This window comes from Protomyctophum bolini (assembly GCF_963924005.1).
Source record: "Protomyctophum bolini genome assembly, chromosome: 9".
NCBI classification, from domain to species: Eukaryota; Metazoa; Chordata; class Actinopteri; order Myctophiformes; family Myctophidae; genus Protomyctophum; species Protomyctophum bolini.
Window position 1 is genome coordinate 39,485,143 of NC_137870.1, and position 6,623 is coordinate 39,491,765.

Genomic DNA, 6,623 nt, shown 5'->3' on the forward strand with positions numbered 1-6,623 from the left:
GCTGAAGACCTCAAATGGGGTCAGTACAGTACACTACAGACACACCACGCACATGGTGAAAATGTCGCCTATATAGCAATTCAGGGTGAGTCCCCGTATTCTCTCGTTGTTCTACAAGAGCACAACCAATAGCATCCTGACGGACTGTATCAGTGCCTGGTATGGGAACCGCTCTCCATTGGAACGCCCAACAGAGGGTTGGTTGGGTGAGGATGGTCCAGTCAGTGCGTTCCCTCCAGGGAATATACGGGAAACGATGTAGTGAAAGTATAGTGGACCAACCCCAGCCACAATCTGTGTGCTGCTATACAGTGACCACGGCCAGGCAAGTGCTATCGAAGTACATATACAGTATGCAAATCGATATCATATCACCAGGTTTCGGAACAGTTTCCACCTGCCTGTTAATATCAATTGTTGAACAAAACGACGAGCCCGCCTGGTCGGGGTCGCCAGGCAGGCCACACAGGATATGTTTTTGTGTGTGTATTACGTCTATTATGACTCTGCCTGTACACTCTGTCTGTCTGGGACATGTCTGTCTCTTTGCTTACTTGTCATTCTTCATGGTCTTCATGTCTCTTCATGTCTCTCTACCTGCATCGTGAGAGAGAGAATGTAGACTCACATTCTCTCTCTCTCTCTCTCTCTCTCTCTCTATCTCGTCTCTCGTCTCTCATCGTCCTCTCCTCGCCACTCTCTGTCTCGCTCTGTCTCTTTATCAAATTCTATATCTGTTTGTCAGTCTGTCCATTCTGCTGCATCAGCTGTGTGTGTGTGTGTGTGTGTGTGTGTGTGTGTGTTGTAAAGAACCACCCACAACAAACCAGGTTTTGACAACCCGTCTAGAGTGGCCGTCAGACAAACAAACGTCAATATACTGGTCTACGGTCAAAAGAAACCATACACCTCGGCGCGCGCGCGCACACACACACACACACACACACACACACACACACACACACGCACACAGGCAACACATCTGCCCTAGATCGTCCCGTAGAAAAACCACACCTATAAAACTCCCAAGCAGTGCAGGCAGCTGCAGTAGAGACATGCACAGCCTGGGCTGTCCTGTGTGGTGCTTCATAATACCGCAGTACACCATCACACACACACACACACACACACACACGCTCGCCGCATACATCCCTCTCTCTCTGCTTCAGCCTCACTTTATTGCTGCTGCATCCCGTCCATCCATCCACCCCACCCACTCATCCATCCACCCACCCACATCCATCCACCCACATCCACATCCATCCAGTGGGGGGTCTGGTCTCTTACCTGGCTTCTTGACATCGTCCCCCGTTATTACGGTGGGTATAGGCAGAGGTAGAGGCATGGTCCTGCTGGCTCACTGTCGCTCTGAGATGTTTCTGCTTGCAGGGAGGGAGGTGAGGTCGGCTGTTTAAGATGTAGGTACTATGTACCTCCTCTGCTCTGCTCTGGGATGTGGCTCCCTCTCTCTCTCTGTCTCTCTCTCTCTCTCTCTCTCTCCTGGGATCTGCCTCTCTCTCTCTCTCTCTCTCTCTCTCTCTCTCCCCTCCTTCAGAAAGATAGTTGCCTGCGTGCCTTTAATTCCTTGCTTCCTCCCTCCCTTTCTCCTGTCCTGTCCTTTCCTTACGGCTGTTATCGGTTTATCTGCTGAGTGTCAGCTGTTGAGTTAAGGAGCACCGTCGTCAGTTCGTTCGTTTGTAAATACCGGTAATCGTTAGTTAAAATAATGACATGAATTTACGGCAGCCGGTGGTGCTGTTGCTGCGTGTCTTCCAGTGTTTTTCCTCTCCACACGACCCGGTACGGGTTTAGTCATTTATTTAGGTTTGAAATGTGGCTTTGTTTTGTATTGCTGCTGCTGCTCCTGTTGCTGTTGAGCTGAGGCTCGTGCATTAAGCGAAAATAACCTAAAATATCCGACCTATAGTTTCAATGTATATGGGCGAAACCGCTAAAGGCCTATATGGGTTTTATTTCAGTTTATGGTCCTGGGTTGAGTGGGTTCATTTTTCGTCCCATCACGTCCTCGCGCTGGTTAACTGCTGCTGCGGCGGCGGAGCACTCCCATCGCTGGAGTGACGTCACGTCGGGCACCGGAGGAGCCTTTTTAAGGTGACATATGTTATGATAAAATAAAATGACATGATATGATATTAAGAATGAACACGTTTCCTTTTAGCCTACAAATACTGTACTGAGACCACGTGGTCACACAGTGACACTGACAGTGACAGTGGTGAGTGGTGGCACCTGCTGAGCCAAGAACCAATGACATAACAGGCTAATGATTTCATTAGGCCTACCAATAATAATAATAATAATATGCGAATAATAAGCTGATGGCAATAATTGTGGTAGTAGTAGTAGTATCAACAGTAGTAATAATAATAATAATTATTATTATTATATAAATAATAATAATAATAATAATTATTATTATTATTATTGTTATTTGAATCACTCAGTATAGCCTGTGGGAGGAAATAGTTTTTCTACAACAAATAGCATGAGACTCCAATTTGGCGTAAATTGGACAATGTATTTTTGGGGCAATTTTTTTGTAAAGTAGCCTAAGCAAATGCAAACTTCGGAAGGAGCCAAACTGCATGGAATATCTTCTATCTAACCAATAATTCTAGGAGGCCTAATGTCTGAATGTCTGTCTGTCTGAATGTCTGAAACACTGTTGTTGCTCCTCACAGCTGGCTGCACCAAATGCTCTGACCTTTCACACAGGCATTGACCATAATATTATGGAGGTCTTTTTTCAATTTAACAAATTATTAATGAATGAATGATTAATTTGTTATTTGTTAGTTCATTAAAATGTCCAATCTACTTCGGCCTCATGATGGCACTATAACAGCCCTCTTTACATTTTGCCATATAGGCCTATAGCTATAACTCGAACCGTGTATTTAACCCGCTACGGGTGATTTTTAACTCGCAGCACAGGTTAGTTTTAAACCGCAGCGAATGTCGGGAGCGACAGTGTTGTCGGACTAATGACTGTACTGGGAATGGTGCTGAGACACCTGACGGGCAAGTGCATTTGACACCAGACTGATGATAAGAGTGCCCCTCACTTCACACAGGTGTGATTTATTAAATTAGGGCTTAATATGGATTAAAAATATATAAAATATATGAAAGTTGGGGTACCATAAACATCCAATATAAGGCAAAATTCTCAAAATGTCATTATGCTTTAAGGAGCATGTAACAATTTGCGACATGTGATGTCAAACTATGGGGTTTTCATGATGCTGAATCCATTCCAAGCATTCGTTTGACACGAAAACACTCCTTGGGCTAAATTCGGCCATAGCCACTGGCCCAAATGTGCCCAAATGCGCTGACCTCATCACATTTGTGATGACGGCTATGGCCATATTTAGGCGAAGGAGGGATTTTTGCAACTAATGCTTGCAATGGATTCAGAATCATGAACGTCACATGCTACTTTAAGTATAATGAAATTTGGACATTTTTGCCTTATATTGGATGTTAATGGTACCCCAACTTTCAGCAGCATGTCACAAAGTTCCCCAAGGGAGTTGGGTTGGAACAAATCTTTCTGTGATAGTAGAAACCTTTATGAACACATTTGTGAAGAAAGCTAGTGGTAAGCATTTTTTTTTTTTTGCAGATTTGCCACACATTTAGCTAATTTTCCCTTATTATTTGGAAAGAGGAAAGAGTGGAGAGAGACGGAGAGAGGGATAATAGAAGGCTGGGTGTGGAGAGAGAGAGAGAGAGGGGGAGTGAGAATGACGGAGAACGAGGAGGAATAATTGAGGGCATGCAGAGCATGCCAGGGAGGGGGATGAGAGGTATGGGATTAAAATAGTGTCAGGGGGGCAAATGGAAGGATGGTGTGGGAGAAAGAGGTATAGTATGTACTATAGAGGGAGGGGCAGAGAGAGAATGGAGAGATGGGAATGGTGCTGAGACAGAGAGGGGGGAGATAGAAGGGGAGGGAGGGAGGGAGAGAAGAATAGATAGTCTGTGAGATGAACAGAGGGAGGAACAGGGTGCGTGCAGTCAGCAGGTGCACAGGGGAACGTTACGTCACTGAGCACATTTAACAGGTGTGTGTGACAGGTGCCGAGACCACAGGAGAGAGAGAGAGATCGTTATGTAAATAATATGTAAACATGATGCCTTTAGTTCTATATCTACTGTACGTACTATATGTGTGTATATTAGTTCTGTATGTATCTACCTATACAGTGTCTGTCTGTCTGTCTGGTGTCTGTCTGTCCGTCCGTCCAAATGGGTGTATATGTTTAAAACAATGTTTGGTAACAGTAAATGAAAGGTGACTCTGTCGGAGTATAGTTAAAAATAGCATTTGTGATGATTCATACTAGTATAGCCCACCCACATACATATAGGTATATGTTTACGAGCTGTCAGACACATCAGCGAGACGCTGAATAAACCTAAAGCAGCCTGAATAACCTCTACTGTATAGCTGAGACAGTATAGGAAATAAGTTATCTCTTGTGGTGATAAACATGGCTCTTTGTCTTGTCGTGTGCTTGTCCTTTGCTGCACCTCTGAGCTGTGTTTGTAAGGTGACATTATTCCCTCTTGATCAGCGGTTCTTAAATCCCCTTTTCTGGATAAGGGCCCACACTTGAAAATCTCGAAAGCATTCGCAGCCCACCCATCTGACCACTTACGGTAAGTGGTTAAAGCTGCACATGCATTATGTACTGTAACTTTCCTCTTCTACCCCGGATTTGAACCCGGTTTACCATTGAGCTAATAGAGCCTCCCTGCTAGATCAGGGGATACATTTAATCTTGACTTTCAGGTCAAAATTCTAGTGAGATCCTGTTACTAGGTGAGACATGCACCTTTGACACTATCTAAACTTCTCTCAATAGAAGAGCAGGGAGACAAAATACAACACATTTAAGAATATTAAAAAACTAAACTTTGTATACTTCCTCCTCTGTGGTGCTGGACGTAGAGTGGCCCAGGGGGATCATGACCTTTAAAAGGTTTGGGAACCACTGACTGAGAAAATAGATGCAACCTTATCTTCACGTAATCTGTCCTCACTAATGCTCATTTTAAGATGGCACCATTGCTGTCTGTCTAGTCACTCTGTGCCTCAGATGAAGGCTGTGGACATGTGCCTACCAATGACCGTGATCATCAGTAGGCGGGTTTGGCCATTTCAAACGAACATTTATTTTGTATTGACACAAGAACAATGGCTTTTATTTCACCATGTCAACTTCCCAGGAAGATAAACGCTGTAGTTTCCATTAGCTTGGAATCCCCACAACAATTATGTCATTGGTAGTCAGGTTATTGAAATGTCCACACTAGTGAGAGAGACAGAGCGAGTAGACAGAAATGGTCCCATCTTGTCCCAATGAGCATTAGTGATAGAACCATCACATGAGAGGAAGTGCAATCATGGCCGTTATTTGGTCATGATAATCACAGGCAGCTGTGCTCATTAACAGCTATCCCTCTAGTTTGATATTTTACATTTATTCATTAGAGCCAGCTAAATACTGTATGTGTCTGTTGACAGTCATTTTGGTGGAATATGTGTGACAGATGAGTTAAGATAGATAACAGCCAACAAAAAGTTAGGGTTATTTACAACACCTGGAAGAGGAGTGACAGGCCTTCGTAATTAAGAACAGACCTCTATAGATTTGTATAATTCTAGATGTATAGGAATAGGCCTCTTAACTTACAGGACATTCTGTACAGCGTTGAACTCTAAATCACTGGCAGTTTGCAAGGTAGGCTACAATAAAGAATCTTATTTTGGTCATCTGTACCTTCCTCGGGCAGACATTGTTCTTTCTTGTACAGTGCGAGCTGGCAGTGTGGTAGGCTAAATATTTTATTGCTGATGTTGTCTAATGCTTTTTGCCTACGCACCTGCTTTTACAGTTTAAATCTAGGCGTGTGAAAATAAATAAATAAATAAATAAATTATATATCCAGTATATATAGTATAGGGGAGAACGGGGTAAGATGAACCACTTTTTGCTTAACCCATTCTGACCTGAGATCAGATTCATACGAGGTTTCCACTGGACACACACTGGTCTGATTAACCCATTCTGACCTGAGATCAGATTCTAAAAATGTCAGTCGTTCTTCGAATTAAAAAAAATAGCAGACCTACAAGCTCGTAGCGCGCCACTCGGTGGCGCGCTATGAGCTTGTAGATCTGCTATTTTTCAATAGCTAAAGCATAACATGATGCTAACACCAAAACGGGTTCCCGGTCAGAATGGGTTAAGTTGTCCTGGAAGCAAGGCAAAATGAGATGGCAGTCAAATCTAATGATCTACACATTATATGTGGCCTATCCAGTTCAAATAAAAATCCACTACTCCCTAAAGTTAAATAAAAATTTTAGTTTTAATTCTTAAAGATAGAGTGCCATGATTTCCACTCTAAAACATGATCATGGGGTATTATTATATAAGGAGGAGCAAAATGTTAATTAAAAAAAAGATAAAAGTTTACAGTATTTGTTAAAAAATTACGTTTTTATGTTGACACCCCCACCATTAAGTTTGCCTGGTGGGTGCAGTGATTGGTGATCCACCTGAACTGAAGGGGATAGGGGAGGGGGT